The sequence below is a fragment of the Neofelis nebulosa genome, chromosome 5 (assembly GCF_028018385.1).
Source record: "Neofelis nebulosa isolate mNeoNeb1 chromosome 5, mNeoNeb1.pri, whole genome shotgun sequence".
Taxonomy (NCBI): Eukaryota; Metazoa; Chordata; class Mammalia; order Carnivora; family Felidae; genus Neofelis; species Neofelis nebulosa.
In genome coordinates this window covers 73,568,912-73,593,364 of record NC_080786.1, presented here as the reverse complement: position 1 = coordinate 73,593,364, position 24,453 = coordinate 73,568,912, and the positions used below count along the sequence as shown (strand labels likewise).

Genomic DNA, 24,453 nt, shown 5'->3' with positions numbered 1-24,453 from the left:
AATCACAACTTGGAAAGGAAAAGAGAATAATTCCTGGTTGAACTGATGTAATTGTGAGCAATTGACTAGTGTAGAATTATTCTTTAAATTGTTACAGCAAATATATATATATATATATATATATATATATATATATATATATAGGCTATTCATCATAATTGAATCCTTAGTTCTTAAAATTAAATTATTTCTTAGGATTTTCTATTGCCCCAAAATTTAATGACCTTTTAATTCTTCAAAGTTTCAAAATAGAAAAATGGTTCCCTCAGTAGCTAAAGGCAGGAATTAACATTTTAAAATGAGGGGTATAAAGTTTTATTCTTAAGCTACAGAAAATATGGAAGATAGCCATATTTTTGCATTTTTGTAATTTTTTTCTCCCACACAAAATTGTCAGAAAGCCACTTTTCAAAGGTTACTTTACTCCACCCCCCTTTTAAAGTTACTATACGTTCAAAGAGAGCTCTCCCTATAATTTGCAGTTTCTATGGGTTCTCTTTGGATTGATAGCATAATACAGAAACCCTGGTAGTGGTAAAAGATTATTTAATGGGGTCTTAATTTAATCAGTCCTCTAAAATACACACATAACTTGGTGAGGGTTTTTTATTATCTCTGTTCTTCTATGGCAGTGATATAAGGCAAGCTGTACCAATTGGTCTGTAGTCACATAGCAGAAAGGTTAATCTCTTTTATGTTCCTTCTATTAGAAAGGCAGATCTTGAATCTTCAAGGCAGAGTCCTAAATTGTTCTTGTAGACTGGTTCAGAGAGATTGTTCTTTCTCATGCCCTATGGCTAATTACATTCAGTCAGGCCAGAACATTCCACATTTCATCAATTAATTATTTCATTCCTTCATCTAGCATTTATTTAGTACCTACTAAGTATAGGACACTATGTCAAGAACTATGAATGAGACTTGCCCTACTTTCAAGCAGTTTACAGAAGAGTAGAATACAAAATATTTTAAATCTGTTTTCTCCCCCTCCCCCAGAATTGAGATTGTGTTATATAGCTATAAAAACTTTAGGGGGGGTGATGTCACCAGGAACCTGACATGGATTAGCATCTTGACTTCCTTCCCCCTCCCAAGAACAACTAGCAACTATTCAAGAACATAACACCACTGAGAGAATCGTAGAGCATGGGGATGAGGCTGAAGCAATCCCCAACCACAGAGATCACGACAGATTGCATTGGAACAGTAAGAAAAGCAGTTACACACTGGTTGCATTGCCCCTCCCCGAGGCCAGCACAGCACTATGCAGAGAGGTCTTTCCTGCAACTCCAGCTCCTCCAGCTCCAGTGGGAAAAGAGAACTCTAGGAGGACAACCAGCCATTTCCCTAGCATTGTGGATCACTTTGTGGGAGTACTACTCTGCTCTTGCCCCACAGGGATTGCAGTGGAATCTTCAGGGCTCAACCCCCGGGAATCTGATTGTGACAGAGAAGGGAGGGAGGGGCTTGCAACAATTAGCATGCAAATCTTGGCAGACCAAATTCATACATGTAATGCTCAAGTAATAATCACAACCAGCAACTTTGCTCATCTGTGAAACCAAGTCAGTGGTGTATTCTGACCAGGGAAGTCAGTGGGGTATAGATATACTTGATTCAGACCCCATATGAGGAATTCTCCCAGCCCTAGAGCATGGTTTGCATATATCCAGAGAGAGGCTGAGTCACAGTCCCACGATCTGTGGAGAGTGATCGGGACCTATCACATCTGACCAGAGGGGCTGGCAAGAACACCTGCAAGCTGTGCAGCCCAACAATGCTCAAGTTGAGATGCACAAGCATAGCTGATCACCCTCAAAATAGCCAGAAGGATTAATCCATCATGCTGAGGGTGGCTTCTGGCCCTTCCCAAATGTTGGGTAAATTGAGAATTGCCTAGAGTAGTTCCTCCCTTTCCCACCCAGGCAAGGGAGCTGAGATGCTCCATCCACTAGCTGTAGAACCTAAAGAGCTGGTGAGAACACTTGGAAAATGCAACACAGTGGTGCTTAAGACAAGACAAAAGCAGGTAGAACTGATAGTTGGCAGAGCAAAGCTAATGGACCTGTTCAGCCAAAGTACTTGGAGTACAGGTTCACTTGAGTTAAGACAACACAGAGCTTTACTGGTCTTACAGCTGCTTTTCCCACTGTGCCCAGGCAAGTAAAATAATTTGTAGCCCTACTCATTACTGAATACAGCCTCTAGCCTACCTGACCAGGGGACCTAACCAAAGCACACAGGAAACTGCATAGCCCACCCAACAAGCCCTGCTTATGGTGGCACTGGAACAGAGAGCATAGCTCATGGCTTTCCCTGTCTGTAGAGCAAAACCAGTGGTCTCACCTGACCAGGAAATTCAGTGTACACTCTGGCCTGATTCAGATCTCCAAACAAAGAGCCATATAAGCCCTGGGTCCTGTCCTACTGTCACGCCAGGGTAGGAAGCTAATTCATAGCCCCATCTATAACTGAATATGGTACCCAGACCTGACCATCTAGTAAGCCTTACCAGAGAATCCAGATAATTGCAGAGCCCATCCCACGGCTTCACTTGGGTAGGGCACCAAGCCAGCAGTCTCATGTAACTATTCTTAGCCAGTAGCACCTCCCCCCAATCCAACTGCAGAGCTTGAGCTGTTGCCTCTCCCCAAAATAGACCATAATAGCAGACTTCATTGCCTAAGGATATTACCAGCAGCACACCCAGAAACCCAAACTGCGTTGACTGGTAAAAATCAGTCTCTGCCAAAGCAAAACTCTCAAGCTTCGAACAGGAATCCAATTACTCAAATGTACAGATACCAGTGTAAGAAATCAAGAATCATGAAAACCCAGGTAAATATGACACCACCAAAGGAAACTAATAATGCTCAAATAACTGATTTAAAGAAATGGAGGTCTATGAACTATCTGACAAAGAATTCAGAATAAATCACTTAAAGAAGTTTAATGAACTATAAAGACACATGGACAACTAAATGAAATTAGTTGCATGAACTAAATGAGAAGAACAACAAATCAATAGAAACTATCAAAAAATGTACAATCCTAAAGGTAAAAAAAATACAATAACTGCACTGAAGAATTTGAGTTTCAAAAGCAGACTCGACCATGCAGAAAAAAGAGTCAATGACCTGGAGGATAGGACATTAGAAATTATCCAGTTAGAGAAACAAAAAGAAAAAAAAAATTAAAAAAGATGAAGAATACCTATGAAACTTACAGATACCATAAAAAACCAATATTCACAAAATAGGAATTCAACAATATGGGACTAACAGAAGGAGAAGAGAAAGAGAAGGAGACAGAAAGTATATTTAAAGTAATAATGGCTTAAAAACTCCTGAACCTGGAAAGAGAAATAGATATCCAAATATATGAGGCTCAAAGGACTCCAAATAGGTTGAACCCCATTAGGGCCACACCAAGACACAGTATAATTAAATTGTCAAGAGTCAAAGACAAAAACAAAAATTTAAAGCAACAAGAGAAAAAGAGAAGTTACATAAAAGGGAACCCCCCCTAAGACTATCAGTGGATTTCTCAACAGAAACATTTCAGACCAGGAGTGAATGGGATGACATATTAAAAATATTAAAAGAATAAAACTGTAAACCAAGAATATTATACATGGCAAAGTTGTCCTTCAGAAATGAAGGAGAGATAAAGACTTTTCAAACAAAAGCTGACTATGGAGTTCATAGTCATGCCTTACAAAAATGCTAAAGGGAGTTCTTTGAGTGGAAGTAAAAGAATGCTAATTAACATCATAAAAATCTGAAAAGGTAGCATCAATCTCACTAGTAATGGTAAATAGTCATTGATTTGGCAAGATGGTAATAGTGATGTATAATTCACTTACAACTCTAGTTTAAAAGTTAAAAACAAAAACACAGTAAAAATAACCATAAGTACAATATTCTGTTAGTAAGCACACAATATAAAAAAGATTGCAAATTGTAACATCAATAATTTAAAATGTTAGAGGGAGAAGAAAAAGTGTAAAACTTTGGGATAACTACAAGAGAACTGGAAAATTGTAAGGAACATATGATTTATCAAGATTGAATCAGAAAGAAATAGAAAATCTGAATAGGCCAATTCTAGTAAGAGATTGAATCAGTAATAAAACATCTCCCAAGCCCAGGACAAGATGGCCTCACTGGTGAATTTTATCAAATATTTAAAGAAAAAATTAATACCAATCCTTCTCAAACTCTTCCAACAAATTGAAGAGGAGGGCACACTACCAAACTCATTTTATGAGACCAGCATTATCCTGAAACCCAAACCAGGATAGAGCACTAATAAATAGGCCAAAATTCCTGGTGAAAATAGAGGCAAAAATTCTCAATAAAATACTAGCAAACTGAATTTAGCAATATATTGAAAGAATCATTCACCATGATCAACTGGGATTTAACCCTGGATGCAAGGATGGTATAATGTATGTAAATTAATCAATGTGATACATCATATTAATAGCAGTAAAGGAAAGAATCACATAATCATTTTAGCAGATGCAGAAAAAGCATTTGACAAAATTCAATATCCATTCATGATAAAAACTCTTAGCAAATTTGGCATAGAAGGAACATATCTTAACATAATAAAGCTCATATATGATAAGCCCACAGCTAACATCATACTCAAGTATATGGTGAAAGGTTGGAAGTTTTTCCTCTAAGATCAGGAAGAAGCAAGGGTGCCCACTCTCACCACTCCTATTCAACACATTAATGGAAGTCCTAGCTAGACCGACCAGGCAAAAAAAGAAACAAAGGTATCAGGATTAGAAAGAAAGAAAGAAAGAAAGAAGTGAAACTGTCTCTACTTGCAGATGACATCAGTTTATATATAGAAAATCCTAAATTTGCAACTATGTGGATGGAACTAGAGGGTATTATGCTAAGTAAAATTAGTCAGTCAAAGAAAGACAAAGATCATATGACTTCACTCATATGAGAACTTTAAGACAAAAAACAGATGAACATAAGGGAAGGGAAGCAAAAATAACATAAAAACAGGGAGGGGGACAAAACATAAGAGACTCTTAAACATAGAGAACAAGCAGAGGGTTGCTGGAGGGGTTGTGGGAGGGGGAATGGGCTAAATGGGTAAAGGGCATTAAGGAATCTACTCCTGAAATCACTGTTGCACTATATGCTAACTTGGATGTAAATTAAAATATAAATTAATTATTTTTTAAAAAGCAACAGAAAGGAAAAAAAAAAGAGAAGAAAATCCTAATAAGTCAACCAAAAAAAAACTATTAGATCAAATCAATGAATTCAGTAAAGTTGCAGATACAAAGTTAATGTATGAAAATCAGTACGGTTTCTATACACCAACAATTTTATGAAAAAGAAATAAAGAAATTTATCCCATTTATAATAACATCAAAAACAGTAAAACACTTAGGAATAAATTTAACCAAGGAAATGAAAGATCTCTACTCTGAAAACTATAAGCCAGAGATGAAAAAAATCAGACACAAATAAATAGAAAAGTACCAAGTGTTCATGGAGTGGAAGAATTCATAATGTTTAAATGGCAATACAACCAAAATCCATCTATAGATTCAATGCAATTCTTATCAAGATTTCTTTTTTTTTTTTTTTTTTTGTAGAAGTAGAAAAAACACTGCTACAACTTATATGGAACCGTAAAAGATTCCAAAAAGCCAAAGAAATCCTGAGAAAGAAGAACAAAGCAGGAGGCATCAGACTCTTTGATTTCAAGTTATACCTTAAATCTGTCATAATCAAAACAGTATGGTATTGGCATAAAACCAGACAAATAGAACAAGGGAACAGAACTAAGAACCCAGAAATGAACCTAAGCATATAGGTTAACTAATACTTGACAAGGGAGCCAAGAATATTCAGTGGAGAAAAGACAATGTCTTCAATAAGTGGTGCTGGGATAACTGAATATACACATGTAAAAGAATGAGACAAATTAACTCAAAATGTTGATACATGTACACAATGGAATATTATTCAGTCATAGAAATAAGGAAATCCTACCATTTATAACAACATGGATGGACCTTGAAGATACTATGCTAAGTGGGATAAGTCAGACAGAGAAAAATAAATGCTATGTGATTTCACTTATATGTAGAATCTAAAAACAAAAAAACACCTAAAACAAAACTCATAGGAAAAAATATCTGACATGTTATCAGAGTCAGGGATGGGAGAAGGGGGAATTGGAGGAAGGTGGTCAAAAGATACAAATTTCTTGTTATAAGATAAATAATTACTAGAGATAAAATGTACAACATGATGACTATAGTTAATATGCTGTATGATATGGAGGAAAGTTGTTAAGGAAAATCCTGAGAGTTTTCATCACAAAGAGAAATTTTTCTTTTTATTTCTTTTTATTTTTATTATATCCATATGAGATGATGGATATTAGCTGAACCTATTGTGCTAATCGTTTCACAATATATGTTAAATCAAACCATCATATTATATGCCTTAAACTTATACAATAATGTTTGTTGATTATTTCCAATAAAACTGGGGAAAAATGTCAAAATAATGGACAGTTTATCCTGAGAATTTGGGTAATGGAGTGACACTGTTGACATCTGGACATCTTATTTTGGGTAGAAGCTGTGTTTCCATTTTTGTTTTTGTTTTTGTGTTTTTTTGTAACATGTGAATCACTATAATATTTTTTTGCCAACTCTACCTATACTTATTTACTGAACACCTTTCTTTGGACTCAGCTTTTAAAAACTAAATAAATTCTATTAGGAAGAGGTCATTATCTACACTACCACAAATGAAAACCCTGTATCTTGAATAAAATAAAATTACAGGTGCACCTGGGTGGTTCAGTCAGTTGAGCATCCAATTCTCGATTTTTGGCTCAGGTCATGATCCCAGGGTCATGGGAGGAGCCTGAGTGAGGAGCCTGCTCAAGAGCCCCTCTCTCTCTCTTCCTCTGCCCCTCTCCGCCACTCACACCTGCTCTAAAATAATATATATATATATATATATATGTATATATATATATATATATATATTTATTTTTTGAAATTTGGAAAGAGACATGGATGTCTACGATTACTATTCAACAGTATATTTGATATCTTAGGAAATGCAGTAAGGCAAGAAAAATAAAAAGTATAATGTTTAAAAAGGAAGAAATAAAATGATCATTATTTACAGATGACATAATTATATATGTAAAAAATAAAAAATAACCTAAAGGTAAACTACTGGCATTAATAAGTAATATTTAGGGGAGTGATATAAGGTCAATATATAAAAATCAACTGTGTTTTATTTTTTTTTATTTAAAAAAATTTTTTTAACGTTTTATTTATTTTTGAGACAGAGAGAGACAGAGCATGAACAGGGGAGGGTCAGAGAGAGAGGGAGACACAGAATCCGAAACAGGCTCCAGGCTCTGAGCTGTCAGCCCAGAGCCCAATGGAGGGCTCGAACTCACGGACCGCGAGATCATGACCTGAGCCGAAGTCGGACGCCCAACTGACTGAGCCACCCAGGCGCCCCTCAACTGTGTTTTTTAAACCAGCAAAAATCAAGTAGAAAATAAAAAGTTTTAAATGTTATCATGTATAATAGCATTAAAATCATTACATGCTTAGGAAAGATGGTCAGTATCTTGAAAAAAAACTCTGATACATAATTGGGAAAAATTTTAAATGACCTAAATTAATGGAAGAATGTAACACATTTGTGGACATCCCCAAATTGATCTATAGATTAATATAATCACAATCAAACTCTCAGCAATATACTTAGGGCAGGTGTTAGGATTAGTAAAGAACTGGGTCTCATTAAATGACTCCAAAGAGTCAAGTAGCCCCACTAAGCTGAGTCAAGAAAGGAAATCCAGTATTGAGAGATCTGGGCCTTAAAATGAGGGAAAACCACTGGACTTATTAAGTTAAATAAAGCTGGGGCACCTGGATGGCTCAGTCAGTTGAACGTCCAACTTTGGCTCAGGTCACGATCTCGTGGTTCTTGAGTTCAAGTCCCACATCGGGCTTGCTGCTGTCAGCGCAGAGCCTCCTTCAGATCCTCTGTCCCCCTCTCTCTGCCCCTCTCTCACTTGTACTCCCTCAAAAATAAATAAAAATTTTTTTGAAAGCTAAAATAAGCTATATGAGGGAAAGAATATGATGTTTCTTTCGCGCTTCACAGTCTGCACTTGTCTTTTGCGTCCATAATCTCCTTGAGAACTGTCAGCATCGTGAGCTGGAGGATCATCATTCCCATTCTACCAGTAAAGAAACTAAGGCTCAGACATTCCCATTCTACCAGTAAAGAAACTAAGGCTCAGAGAGCATTTTGGAGGCCAAAGAGATTCAAAATTATAGAGTAGGGATTAGAACACAGTTTTTTCTGGATTTTTGTACAAAGCTCTTTCTGGAAAAAAAGATGTTAAGAAATAACATATACATACCATTCAGGGAATGTAGGTGCATCCTAAGTGTTATTTGAAATTTCAGATAAATGAAAATATGAAAAGGAAGATACACACATATGACTATTACAAAATGCGTGCTTTTGAATACACTCTTCCCTCAACTTTGAATGCCTCTCACTCCTTTATTCCCCAGTTGTCCATTAAAATTCCACTGCAGCACTTTCTCCTCTAAGCAATTACCCTTTCCACCCAAACAGACTTCAACACTGAGTTCATTTTCAGAGGTAGCATTGTGTAGAGATTAAGAGCAAGGACTCTAGAGTCAGACTTTGAATTGGCATCCTCGGTCTGACACTTAACAGTTGTATAACTTTGGAATGGTTATTTAGCCTTTCATTATATGTATTTCCTAACTGTAAAATAAAGATGATAACAATATCATCCGTCTTTTAGGATTGTTGCAAAAATTAAATCAGTTGATAATGTAAAGTGCTAGAACAGTGCCTGGTACGCAGTAGGTATGATATAAGGTGATAACTGGGATCAATATTATTCAAAATCATTTATTGTACACCTACAGGATGCCAGTGACTGTGCTAAGCTTTGTTGATAGAAGTGAAACAAAATCTCCTGCTCTGTAGTGGAGGAAAGAGACAATAAGTCAGTAAATAACTAAACAAGATAATTTCAGACTTCAAAATTTGCATAAAGGACACAAACATAGGGATGTAATAGATAGTAGTAGGGGGTGGGTGTTGTCTTCTTTAAGGAGGTTGGTTACAAAAGTGATGTGTAAGTGATCAGAGGAGGATATAAGTCTTCACTGCTAATAATGAAGAGGCATGAGGAGATCTGGGAGAAGAATATTCCAGGCAGGAGGAACAGATAGTGCAAAGATGCCAAGATTAGAACAAGTTTAGTGTGTCTGAAAACAAAAATGGTACCTGTATGGGTGGAAAATGATGGAGAAAATAAGAGAGGTAGGAGGTGAAGTTGGTGAGGAAAACAGAAGTTGGATCATGCAGGACTTTGTAGGCCATGGAAAGAAATTTCAATTTTATGTGTAGCTAGAAACTATTGCAGTAAATTATAAGAAGTAAGGAGATATGATTTGATCAATGTTTTAAAAAGATCACTCTGACATCTCTGTGGAGAATGGATTGCAGGAAGGCAAGACTGGAAGCAGAGAGATTAAGGAGAGTGATAGGGCAAAAGATGGTCATAGCAGTAGAAATGCAGAACAAGAGATGGATTCACAATGTTTTGGAAGTGCAGTCTAGACTTGCTGACAAACTGAATGTAGACACTAAGGGAAGGAGAGAGCTCCAAGATGACCACCAGGGTTTTTAGCTCCAGCAACTGGGTGAATGGTGGGGCCATTTACTGAGATGGGGACTGATCACTTTTTTTTTTATCTTCTTTTTCTTTTTCTTTCTTTCTCTTTCTTTCTTTCTTTCTTTCTTTCTTTCTTTCTTTCTTTCTTTCTTTCTTTCTTTCTTTCCTTCTTTTTCTTTCTTCTTCCTTTTTTCTTCCCTTTTCCTTCCTTCCTTCCTTCCTTTCTTCCTTCCTACCTTCCTTCCTTCCTTTCTTTTCTTTCCTTCCTACCTTCCTTCCTACCTTCTTTCTTTCTTTAATTCCAGTGTAGCTAACACACACTGAATGTAACATGACTGCTATATTGTTTCAGATGTATACTATACTACATTATAGTATATATAATTATATATTATATGCAGTTATATATATAGTATATATTATATGTAGTTATATACATAGAATATATTATAGTATAATCACTATATTATAGTGATTCAACAATACCATATATTACTCAGTTCTCATTAAGATACATGTACTCTTAATTCTCTTCACCTATTTCACCCATAACCCCACCAATCTACCCTCTAGCAATCATTAGTTTGTTCTCTATACTTAAGAGTCTGTTTCTTGGTTTGTCTCTGTTTTTCCTTTGTTTGTTTGTTTTGTTTGTAAATTACACATATGAGTGAAATCATATATTTATCTTTTTCTGATTGCCTTATTTCACTTAGCATTATACTCCCTAGCTCCAACCATGTCATTGCAAATGGCAAGATTTCTTTCTTTTTATGGCTGAATAATATTCCTCTGTGTGTGTGTGTACCATATTTTCTTTATCCATTCATCTATTGATGGACACTTGGGCTGTTTCCATAATTTGGCTATTGTAAATAATGTTGCAATAAACATAGGAGTGCATGTATACCTTCAAATTAGTGTTTTTGTATTCCTTGGGTAAATACCCAGTTGTGCAATTACTGGATTATAGGGTAGTTCTATTTTTAATTTTCTGAGGAATCATCATACAGTCTTCCACAGTGGCTGCACCAGTTTGCTTTCTCACTAACAGTGCACAAGGGTTCCTTTTTCTCCACATCCTAGCCAACATTTGTTGTTTCTTGTGTTTTTAATGCAATGTTTTATTATTTTTTTATTAAAAATTTTCTTTTAATGTTTATTCATTTGAGAGAGAGAGAGAGGCAGAGAGAAAGGGAGACACAGAAACCAAAGCAGGCTCCAGGCTCTGAGCTGTCAGCACAGAGTCCAATGCCTGGCCTGAACTTGTGAACTGTGAGATCATGACCTGAGTGGAAGTTGGATGCTTATCCGACTGAGTCACCCAGGCACCCCAATACGATTCTTTAAATAAACATTTAAAAATAAAATAAAATAAAAATTAGTTTATGACAATAAACTGAGAAAACTGCATCCTCAATTCCTTGAATTTAGAAGTGGCCTGGAGTCGTCATGTACAGACATGAAAAAGCTTCCCCCACAGTCATCTTTAAAATAACCCTAGTCTGGGGCACCTGGGTGGCTCAGTCGGTTAAGCGGCCGACTTCGGCTCAGGTCATGATCTCACAGTCCGTGAGTTCGAGCCCCGCATCGGGCTCTGTGCTAACAGCTCAGAGCCTGGAGCCTGTTTCAGATTCTGTGTCTCCCTCTCTCTGACCCTCCGTTCATGCTCTGTCTCTCTCTGTCTCAAAAATAAAAATAAACATTAAAATAAAATAAAATAAAATAAAATAAAATAACCCTAGTCTGGAAATAGAAAAAAATATAGATGAACATAGGGGGTAAAAAGAGAAAGGCAAACCATAAAGCAGACTCTTAACTATAGAGAATAAACTGAGGGTTGCTGAGGGGAGGTGGTGGGGATGGTCTAAATGGGTGATGGGTATTAAGGAAGGCACCTGTGATGAGCACTGGACATTATTTGTGATAAATCACTAAATTCTACTCCTGAAATTAATATTACACTATATGTTAACGAACTGGAATTTAATTAGAAACTTGTAATAAAAATAAGTAAATAAATAAATAATAAAATGCAAACAAAGATTACATTATAGACATGCTTGCAAAGCTTCAAAAAATAAAAGGCTATATGCAGCTTCACCCTTTACAAATATAACTAGGGTAAGTTAATTATCATTAGGCTAATTAATTAATCATTAATTAGGCTGAAATGAATAATCCTTTATTAGTTCCATTATGCAGAAATTGCCTTCATATTATACTCCTGGTTAAGACATCCTTAAGATTGGATAGAACTAAAATGGGAAAATAAACAAGCAGATTTTCAACAAGATAGTGTGTTGACGGTCGTGGTTGTTGTCTCAAGCAGGACAGTGGTTGACTACAGGGACCCAAAAAGAACCAAAAGGCCAATGTGAGCCATAGCATTTTTTGGGTATATATAGTTACACAGCACAAATTTATAAGTCATTTTAACTCCTCTCCTTTTCTACATATTTCCTTACCAATTCTTCCACTTATCCTCAATGTTGCTTTCTAACCAGTACTTTCTATCCATTTCCCTCACTAGAACACACACAAAGAACAGTTCCTTATTTCTAGGCTCTCCCCTCCCTGTGAGGTTTACAACTGATTGTCTGATCTTCCTCAAACAAAATTTTCATTATTTCACTTCTCATTCAGGAATGTTTAGGGAGCCTCCAAGTTTTATCTTCTCTCATCTCCTCAGTCAGACCTTTGTCAATTGTCTCAATACAAGTTCATCAACCTTTCTGGGATATTTTGTTACTCTCTGGTTTAAAGTCATCAGTGGCCCCATAAGATACATAATAGTAAATATGTTCTCATGAAACTTCTCCAATAATTCTTTTTTTTTTTTTTTTTTAGCATTTTTTAAATTCATTTTTGAGAGACAGAGACAGAGTGTGAGCAGGGGAGGGGCAAAGAGAAGGAGACACAGAATCCTAAGTAGGCTCCGGGCTCTGAGCTGTCAGCAGAGTCTGACACAGGTCTCGAACCCACAAACCATGAGATCATGACCTGAGCAGAGGTCAGATGCTCAACCCACTGAGCCACTCAGGTGCTCCTAATAATTCTTGTTTTAATTCCATTTCTTAGCCTAGTTTTCCACTTCCTAACAACTGACCATACTTGACTTTCTTAGGCTCATCTCCTGCCACTCCTTCCTTCCCCACAACCTCCTGTATTCAAGCCACCGTAGGCAGTTTGCCATCCCTGGAAGACTGATGATTTTCCACATCTCTTTGCCTAGATTAATACTATTCCCAAGGTCATGAATGCTTGTCTTCTTTTAACCACGTATAGAAAGGTAGGAACTATACCAATATCACTTCAAAAACTTTCCTAACTCCCTGACCCTGCATTATACTTCCTTTCTATTCATTGCTTCCTATTCTATTTTCCCACAGCATTTGGTTTAAATTTTGTTTGGATTTATGACGAATTCTATATATTGTCATACCTCAGACTACACTGTATGAAATCTTCAGGGCAGGAAAAGTTTCCTGTAGTTATTTCTATATTTCTTATATTCAGCTCTTATTCTTCAAAGGCTGAGATGGTGCTTAATAAATGTTTGCATTTTGGGGTGCTGGGTGGCTCAGTCGGTTAAGCGTCCAACTTCGGCTCAGGTCGTGATCTCACGGTTTGTGAGTTCAAGCCCCGCGTCGGTCTCTGTGCTGACAGCTCGGAGCCTGGAGCCTGCTTCGGATTCTGTGTCTCCCTCTCTCTCGGCCCCTCCCCTGCTCATGCTCTGTCTCTCTCTGTCTCAAAAATAAATAAAAACATTAAAAATTTTTTTAAAATAAATGTTTGCATTTTGAATGGATTCAGTTCCCCTAAATTCTATGGTCTTCAGGCTACATATTGCATTTCTGTACTCTGTATTCCATTTTAAGTGTCCTAAGTTATTGCTTATGCATAAGGTATATCACGAACTGTAAGATGGCCTTTGCCTGACTCCACAACTACCCTCTTCCATCTCTGCCACCTCTTCTTAGTAACTCTCCTTCCCAAGTGCTTAAAAAACACTCTATGGCATTCCACAAAGTCAGGGGAGTGTTCCATAAACATTTTTGATTATTGAGGAAATGTAATTCCCTTGGCTATGGCTTCCAATAAAATTTAAGACAAGAGAATCACTAAAATCAATCACTGTACAACACATTGAGGACATAGGTTTCCACACTGACCTTTGTCAACCTTTGGTTGACAAGGAAGTTAAACCCTGGTGTTATTATCCTTCTCTATTATTTTTGCATGGTTTATATACACCTTTCTCAAACTGCTGATAATAATGCCTCCCTTTCATTGAGCGTATATGATAAGCAGACACTGTGTTGCTGGCCTGACTTGCATCATCTCACGTAATCCTTATACCAATCCTGAAAGTCTGTTCTCAAGATTAGAAAACTGAGGCTCAGAGAAGTATGGTAACTTGTCCAAACTCACATGGCTAACACACTGTGGAGCTGATACCCTTAATAAATGATTATGTAGACTTTGAGTCATCACTCCCAGTGACAGGTAAACCCTTATGTCATTTGAAAACAACACCTGTAGGCAGTGTTAAGGACTTTTTAAAAATATTGAACTGTAATGTATAGCTTTCAGCTCTTGGTCCTAGTTCTGTACACTAAGTCATATATGTGGAGAGTTTTAATTATTATTTCTTATGCTAGCCTTATTAATATTTAAAGGCTATTGCTATTTTTTTTCATTTTTCTTTTCTTTTCTTTTTTTAACACCAAATATCTTCATCTCTTTCAGCTCTTCCTCATGTAACTTGGCTAGAGGCCTCACACACTCCAGGTTGCTCTCCTTTGGACAAGCTCTGGTTGTGTCAATCCATGTCTCTCTTAAAACTGGATGAAGCCCAGGGCTGAACATAATGCCCCCTAACTGGTGTAGACTGCACTCAAACTATCACCTCCTTTATTCAGATCCTTTACTTCTATTAATGTAGTCTGAAATTGTGTTACATTTACTGGCAATGCTGTCAGTTAAAACCCTGAGGGTTTTATTTTCCATATGAATTACAAAATTTATGAATGTGAGAGCAATTTACAGACTATAAAACTACTATACTAATAGGATTTATTAATAGTAGCGTAAATGGCAGATTTGATCTACTTTCAAAGCAAAACAGTTCACAGAATAAATTTTAATTGGTGGATTCTAAAAATCTAATTCTAAAAATCTCCAAACCATTAAAAAAAACAAACAGGGTAAGCCAATTTGCCTGCAAATAATAGATGCAAGTCTCTGTAAGTAGGAGCTTTGTCATCCATGGACTTTAATATTTCTAAAACACTCCAGGGTTCAACTTTAATGTAGAAGTTAAGCAACATGATTTTTATTATGCAGGCTGCTCTGGACAACCACTATGACGTGAGAACATTCATAGTTAGAGCAAAGTTTCTTCATCAAATGCATACATGTAAATTGTAGCCTTTGATAGCTGTTTGCGGAAAAATGGTCATCATGGGAAAGCAGAATGGGCCTTGACTAAGAACTGATATCAACTATTCATTTCAGTTCAGAAACTTTTACTAAGCACACAGTACATGTAGAGCATTATTATAGGTGCTCCGAAGGAATCAAAGAAAATGGGATTCCTGCCCTCAGTCATAAATACGCTCATCATATAAAGCCATCATTAATGAACCCACTTTCATATTTTCCCAACACTATGGAATAATAAAGATCACTTAGAGCCACATCAATTATTTTTAAGTTATCCGGAATTTTCAGTTAACCCAGGAGGCTTTAAGTTTTCCATATAGCAGAGTTTTCCAGTAATAGCAGTCACCTCCGTTGATACCGTTGCTCATTAATTCATTCAACAAATACATAACACTAAGGAAACTCTAGTAATTGGGCCTGCCTAGAGTTAATGCATTTATGGGGAATGAAATCTAATAAGGTTACATTCATAAATAGGGGCCAGATACAAAGGGCTTTGTATGTTGAAGTGGAGTATATGTTGTTTTTGTCCAACCACTATTTTTCTTCACATTCTCTTGCTAATAGAACTCTCTTTTCCAGGACAGGGCCATCTTCATGTTGCTGGGGGGAGGCAGAATGACTCTGGCCCCTTCATGTCCCACCCAGACCTAAGCCTAGACAATCAGAGTCCCCTATCCCTCAGGCTGTGGTGATTGATACAGGGCAGGCAGGTGACCCAAGCCAGGCTAATCAGGGTGCTGGCCTGACATTTTTTGTTAGAGTTATTAAAGAACAATTGTTTCCAGAGGGGTTGGAAGACTGCTACGATGGAAGTGGTGGTTTGGGGGGAGGGAGGTTTTTCAGCATCAGCCTGATGCTAAGTAGAGACAGGCTAAGACAGAAACCAAGAGACAGCCCTGATGACATCCCTTGCCATGGAATGAAGCCAGGTCTGCCCCTGGATTTTACAGTATGTTAGCTAATAAATCCCATTTACTGTATAGGTTAGTTGAATTGTTTTTTGTTGTTTATAATCAACTTGATTCTAACTAAAACTTATGTTACATAAAGAATTTGATGTCATGACATTCATATTCAAACCTACATCATATCTATAAGTAATATATATATATATACACACACACACACACATCTATCTATCTATCTATCTACCATGTCATACAGGTTCAACACTGTGCTCAGTATGACGATCTAAACTTTATCCAATTTCTTTTTTTTTAAATGTTTATTTATTTTTGAGACAGAGAGAGACAGAGCATGAACGGGGGAGGGTCAGAGAGAGAGGGACACACAGAATCCGAAGCAGGCTCCAGGCTCAGCCCAGAGCCCTACGTGGGGCTCGAACTCACGAACTGTGAGATCATGACCTGAGCCGAAGTGGGACGCTCAACCGACTGAGCCACCCAGGCACCCCAAACTTTATCCAATTTCAACCTAATCTTCAGCAATGCATATTCTCTGTCTCTGTATTCCATGTGTAAAATAGATTTTTATTAGTATTCTTACTTATGAAGATGCTTTGAGAATTAATGAGCTAAAATTAGCTAACTTAGGGAAATTTTAATAGAGCCTGCTGATGCTGAGTGATTATTTAACATACACCAGTGACCTGTTGAAAGCAGGCGTATGAGGCCTCCATAAACCCATGTCTTAATTGTGGCAAACTCCAGCATTTCTTTAGCTTCTAATTTTGGATGAATATCCAAATTCTGAAATTTACTATCCAGTGCTCTATTCACTAGAGAATATTGCAATCTTAAACCATGCTTCAAAATTGTTCTTCACAAAATTTTATGATGTATCAAAATAAGTCATGTCTGAAGTAAATGTTCTAATTTTAGATGGTGCTTCTTTTTCTATCAAAAACCACTTTCATGTAGAATCATTTCCAGTACACTTACTGGTAAAGACATATTCCAAAAGAAGGAAGTAATTTGCAAGGTTTTTTTTTTCTTTCTGTCTGAATGAGGCCTCTAAAAACAAATACTCATCTATAATGCATGGAGTTTATTTTATTTATTTTTTTTTAAAAAAATTTTTTTTTCAACGTTTTTTATTTATTTTTGGGACAGAGAGAGACAGAGCATGAACGGGGGAGGGGCAGAGAGAGAGGGAGACACAGAATCGGAAACAGGCTCCAGGCTCCGAGCCATCAGCCCAGAGCCTGACGCGGGGCTCGAACTCACGGACCGCGAGATCGTGACCTGGCTGAAGTCGGACGCTTAACCGACTGCGCCACCCAGGCGCCCCACATGGAGTTTATTTTAAAGCAAAAATTGTGTCACATTTTACCATGAGTAAATAATTACATTTCCTACTTTCTTCCTCCTTTTCTCCAGGACTAGTAATATTTGAATTGATCCACAGGAAAATCACACTGAATTTTATCAACAAGTCAGTAAAATACAATAATAGCATTGATATTGTAGTTGGTCTGCACATGCAAACCTGGGATAATTTGACCAGTTACATTAGTCTAATTTCTTATTTTTTTTTAAGTAATCAAACAACCATTTTCATTATTTTTTGACTGAGTGTCCAACTGGGGTTTGCATGTAGTGACCAAAAACAGGCCTAAGGCATCAGAAAAGATTCAAGCTTTGCCTATGAGGCCTATACTAAAACACAACTGCTCAGTGCACTCAGAGGCCTGGCCAGGCCTTACACATGCAAGGTTAAAACAGTCTTAGAAGATACTTGATACCTATAGCAAATAGGTACCAGAATTCAAATCTTTGTTTTGTTTCAGTACTTTAACAAACAGAGCTATGCAAACTCCATGTAGAATTGGGTCAACTCAAACTCAGTTTAGGAGGCTTGTTAATGCATTGGTTATACAACACAATACACACCTTCAAAAGTAAAACTTTCAATAAGCACATAGTGCTTTAAATGCCAAACATCTGTCTCTCCACAGACACAACTAATAAAAATCAGAATTAAAAACAAACAGGAAATCGTCTTTCAATACATAAACTAAAGACATAAACTAGGGGTTTGTATCCCTGGTTGACCATTAAAATCAGCTATAAGATCTGATTTCTATGGCCTGGGGTGGGATCCACACAGGTTTTTAAAGCTTCTCAGGTGATCTTAATATACAGCTAAATTTAAGAATGGCCTAAACTTTTCTAATCTTAAAATATTATTTACAGAGAAAGGTAATAAAGAGCATGATAGTTGTTTCTTACATGAACAATTCTGCAAATTACTGAAAGTCCAAGAGCTTTGGTCTCTTTGTCGTTAAAATATGAATTATGCTATCTGTCACTCAGGATATTTTCAACAATTACCAATATAAAGGATGTGGCCTGGAGTAATGCTTAGCACATTATGGGGTGAACACTCAAAAGCCACCAAGTGATCAGGTAGGTAATCCCTCTGGGTAAGATGAGAGGGGCTGGTGGAAACTATAGCAAAACAAGAGAGACCCAGTCTAAAGGGGACATCCACTGCTTGGTCTTTTGCCAATGGTCATGTAGGAATATACTTCCACATCTTCTTCTCTTCCTCCTCTTCTTCTCCTCCTCTTCTTCCTCCCCATCCTGCTCCCCCTCTCCTTCCTCCTCCTTTTTTTAGGAAGAGAAAGAAATCTGGATATTTTAAGTATGAAATTTTCCTACTTTTATTTATTTATTTATTTTTTTAATTTTTTTTTTCAACATTTTTTATTTATTTTTGGGACAGAGAGAGACAGAGCATGAACGGGGGAGGGGCAGAGAGAGAGGGAGACACAGAATCGGAAACAGGCTCCAGGCTCCGAGCCATCAGCCCAGAGCCTGACGCGGGGCTCGAACTCACGGACCGCGAGATCGTGACCTGGCTGAAGTCGGACGCTTAACCGACTGCGCCACCCAGGCGCCCCGGAATTTTCCTACTTTTAAAGCAGCCCAACAAAACATATTTGTGTCACCAATTTTCTCTTCTGGAAAGTCTTAATTCTCTTTTACCATACAAACATACTCTTGTCACATGTCTGTGGGTGGTTTCAAATTTTGTTCTTGTTTTAGGTTAGTTTTAATTAATTAATTAACTATCCATTTATCTTTCTGCCAAGTATTTCTTCCCAAGTGGATCAAGGACTTCTAATTTACTTTCATTGAGGTATAATTGACATACGACATTATATTAGTTTCAGGTGTACAACACAGTGATTTCATATTTGTATATATTGTGAAATGATCACCACATGAAGTCTAGTTAACATCCATCACCACACATAATTACAGAATTGGATCAAGAATCTCTAGCTATGACTTTGTATGATATAACCACATAATGAATCTATCAGTCGTCAAGTATTATGCAGTTAATATTTGTTCATGATACATTTTTCCCATGTGATTAATGACACAATTTTGTCTTCCTCGTTATGTCTCCCCTCCCCCATCAACACTAAATTTTTCTTCAATTTCAACCTCAGCATTTTGTTATAGTCACCACTTCGCATTTTTCATTTTTTGCTTTTATTTTGAGAATAAACAAATGTTATTTTTTGCCAACTGAATTGTACCAATAAAGCTCACTTTTTTCCAAAGAACACCACATTTTCTTATTCTACTGTATCCAATAGCACCACTTAGCTTCACTGTTGCTACTACATACAATCTGCATGAATAAAAGCGGCTTATATTTCCTTAGAAAGGAAAAACTTTTACGTTATACCAACACCCCTTGTTTACATATGGTAGATGAAGTACTTTGTTCTTTTTTTTTCAAGATTTTATTTAAATTCTAGTTAGTTAGGGGCACCTGGGTGGCTCAGTTGATTAAGTGTCTGACTTTGGCCCAGGTCTGATCTCGCAGTTTGTGAGTTCGAGCCCCACATAGGCCTCTGTGCTGACAGCTCAGAGCCTGGAGCCTGCTTCAGATTCTGTGTCTCCCTCTCTCTCTGCCCCTCCCCTGCTCACACTGTCTGTCTCAAAAAATGAATAAAACACTTAAAAAAATTTTTAAAAATTCTAGTTAGTTAACATATAGTGCAATATTGGTTTAAGGAGTAGAATTCAGTGATTCATCACTAACATACAACACCCAGTGCTCATCATAACAAGGTCCCTCCTTAATACCCATCACCCATTTAGCCCATAATTTAGCCCACCCCCCACCCACCTCCCTCCATCAACCCACAGTGTTCTCTATAGTTAAGGGTCTCTTACAGTTTGCTTTTCTCTCTTTTTCCTCTTCCCCTATGTTCATCTGTTTTGTTTCTTAAATTCCACATATGGGTGAAATCATAAGCTATTTATCTCTTTCTGACTGACTTATTTCACTTAGCCTGATATACTCTAGCTCTATCCATGTCCTTGCAAATGGCAAGATTTCATTCTTTTTGATAGCTGGTATACACACACACACACACACACACACACACACCACATCTTCTTTATCCATTCATCAGTCAATGGACATTTGGGCTCTTTCCATAATTTGCTATTTTGATAATGCTGCTATAAACATCAGGGTGCATGTGCCCCTTCAAATCAGTATTTTTGTATCCTTTAGATAAATATTTATGGGTGAAGTACTTTGAATTCTTTCTTTTTTTTAAGTTTATTTATTTATTTAGAGAGATAGAGCATGCATGTGAGGGGCAGAGAGAGAGGGAGAGAGAGAGAATCCCAAGCAGGCTCCACACTGTCAGCACAGAGCCCTATGCAGGGCTCGAACCCCCAACGTGCAAGATTATGACCTGAGCCAAAATCAAGAGCTGAATACTTAATCTGACTGAGCCACCCAGGTGGCTTTTAACAAAGCATAGAGGTTCTCATGTCCTACAGAAGCACCTAAACATGAAAGTGACAGTTTTGTGACGGAATTTGCTGAGAAACTCTATCACTATTATAAGACATGAAGCTAGCAGATGACACAAACACTTCTTCCATGAATTATGAGTGGAAAACCTAATCAAAGTTTTAAAAAATTTAGCACTTATTTAAGGACTATTATTGCTGTATAAAAGTTTAAGAAATTGGGGCACCTGGGTGGCTCTGTTGGTTAAGCATCCAACTCTTGATTTCGGTTCAGGTCATGATCTCATGGTTTGTGACTTCAAGCCCCACATCAGACTCTGCACTGATAGTGCACAGCCTGCTTGGGGTTCTCTGTCTCTCTCTTTCTGCTCCTCCCCTGCTCTCTCTCTCTCTCTCTCTCTCTCAAAATGAATAAACATTAAAAAAATAAAAAATAAAAAATAAAAAAAGAAGTTTGAGAACTTGTTTCAAAACTGATGGGAGGCCACAAAACAAACTGATAGTTGAAGATGTGATTTATTTGTGAAAGGTCCTGCCTTTCAGATATACCTCCAACAGAGTTGTGTGTGATTAAAGATATTCTGTGTGAGATTAATTCAGGTTTTGACCTGAATTAGGGTATCTTGAAAACAACAGAATGATCTTTAAGCCCTCCTTGTGTGAATGCAGCCTTAAACAAATCAATTCGAAAATCTCCAATGCCTAGATTAGATGATAATTGAATGGTATTTAACTTAATAGCAACAAACAATATAAATAGCTATAAACATAGTTATAAATTCAATCAATTCATCATTGATTCTTAAGCTGACTCCTGTTAACAGAAAAGGAGAATGAGGTAAACTTTTCTGTAAAACTCCAGCACTTGTGGAACCCACTGCTTCACTTAGAGAAAGAATGCCATTAAACTACTTGGAATATGCAACCGTCTAAGGGCAATATTTTCCTTATTCTTCTATGGCAGAAAAAAAACATAGAACTTAAAGAAGTTGTCACTATAAATGTGTGTGTGTATATGTGACACACAGACAAGTATGCATGCATATGTAACATGTATATTTTTATATGTGTAACATACATTTACCCGAGTTTGGCTTCCTTTCTTTCTCTCTCCCTCCCTTCCTTCTTTTATTTCTTCTTCGTAACAAAGAAATCAGTAAACAGTGCTATGATGCAATCAACTCTTGTGAGAAGGTAACAATCAATAATTACCGCTTACTGAAGTTTTGCCTAAAGTTAATATTTAAAAACATAACAGACAATTTTAGTTTAGTTTATTTAAAGGAAAAAAGGATTCAAGAAGTGGATGATTCAAGTATTTTATGTACTATATTCGACATAGGACCTTTGCTAGTTGTTTTTCACAGAATCATAGAAAGCTAGACCCAGAAGCATTCCAAGATGGCATATAGATGAAATTCTCCTTGCAGGGGAGAAGACTGAAGCCCTTGCTAGCTAAGTATTTTCCACAGACAACTAGGATCTAAGCCCACGTCTTCTGACTGCAAGTCAGCAGCTCTTTCAACTCTACCAGCAGCCAATTTAAACCAAACCAAAACCAAAACCAAACCAAATAAAACCTGAGTCCATAATTCTCAGCATAAGGTTAACTGAAAAGAAAAAAAAATCTGGGTGACTGGATGGCTCAATCAGTTCAGTGTCCAACTCTTGATTTCAGCTCAGGTTATGATCCCAGGGTCGTGGGATTGAGCCTTCGTCAGGCTCTGCACTGACTGTGGAGCCTACTTATGATTCTCTCTCTCTTTCTCTCCCTCTCTCTCTCTCTCCCACTCGCGTGTGGTATCTCCCACTCACCCCTCTCTCCCACTCGCGTGTGCTCTCTCTCAGATAAGAAATTTTTTAAAAAGAGAAAAAAATCCTTTCCATTTGGTGAAAAAGCCAACCAGAGTAGTAAGATACAATTAGACTGTATTTTTGTTCATTTGTTAAAATTTACAACTTATAGTTTTCATATAATATACGTCATTTAACCCATAATTTCCCACCATAATAAAGTAAAATAGTAGTACTGGTCAAATATTGTTCTTCCTCAAATGATCAGCTATTATTATGTAAGTTAGCTCTGATATTCACGTTCATTGCCACAAACTAGATTAGACTGGGAATATTGAATGCTGTGTTACAAACATATTTGGCATCAGAAAACTCTGAGTTCCAAACCTACCCAGCTATTTACCAACCCACTGACCTTGGGAAACATAAACTCTCTGAACCTTGGTTACCTTACCAGCAAATTGGGTGTAGTAGCACATATCTTTGATGATTTCTCTGAGTGTTAAATAAGATGATGCACCCAAAGTGCCTGTCTCTCATGCTCACTAAGGTCCAATGGCTCATCCCTGAAATTTTAACAGCAATGGACAAGAAGGTGGTTGGTGAATTTTCTGGGGCTATGCAGAGATGACTGGCTGATGTCTTAAACTACTTGTAAGACTGGACACCCGTGAAAGAATACCTTCTTATTTTAAGTTTTGTTTTTCATAAGCCATTTGAAGTGACCAGTATACGGGTCATTTGGAAGCCTTTTTTGTACTCGCTGCTGGCTCGTAGTTTCCAAGGTAAACTTTATATCCTTGTCATTTCCCTAATGTGACACAAAGTGCTTATTAAATGCTTGTTGAATGAATGTCATTGAGCTTTACATTAGGCATGTACTTGGTGCATATATTCACACGCAGGAGCATGCATAAATGTAAACTCAGGGGCAGACACTTGGCCCATTTTGTTTACAGCCATATCCCCAGTGCTTATAGCAGTGCTTGCTACACAGTGTTCAACATTTTTCTGATGAATAAATTAGTGAAAGTCTATGTGTATACTATCCCATCCTAGACATTGTAGGAAGCAAGCTATTAGTTGTCCCCACTCATTAAAAGCACTTGCTTAGGGGCGCCTGGGTGGCTCAGTCGGTTGAGCGTCCGACTGCAGCTCAGGTCATGATCTCTCGGTCCGTGAGTTTGAGCCCCGCGTCGGGCTCTGTGCTGACAGCTCAGAGCCTGGAGCCTGTTTCAGATTCTGTGTCTCCCTCTCTCTGACCCTCCCCCGTTCATGCTCTGTCTCTCTCTGTCTCAAAAATAAATAAATGTTAAAAAAAAATTAAAAAAAAAATAAAAGCACTTGCTTATACCATTGCATTCAATGAAACATTGAGAAACAACAGGACAATTGGAGAAGTTACTATACTTTCATTATTCAAGAATTCACATTTGTACACTGTTTTTAGCTCCTACCATCAGGAGAGGAAAAGTGAGATGATTTCTAAAATGAAACTAAAGATTTCTTAAAGTTCTTGAAGACTTTCCTAAAAAGAGATGATACCATGTGCCCTTGGTGTCCTATCAAAATGGCCACCTGTGTGGCCTTTCCTAAGTTCATAAACAATAACAAAGAAAATGTTATTTAAGGTTGCTTTGGTATATGTGTCTCTCTCCCCTGTTCAACTGCAAGTTCTTTGAGATCAGGGACTGTCACTAGT

General features: G+C 37.3%; 1 long non-coding RNA gene across 1 annotated transcript in view; it reads right to left on the bottom strand.

Annotated features, from left to right (window-relative positions):
- LOC131512219 (uncharacterized) overlaps window positions 1-24,453 on the bottom strand; it is a 364,923-nt gene that overhangs the window by 28,650 nt on the left and 311,820 nt on the right. The gene's annotated exons all lie outside the window — the stretch shown is intronic.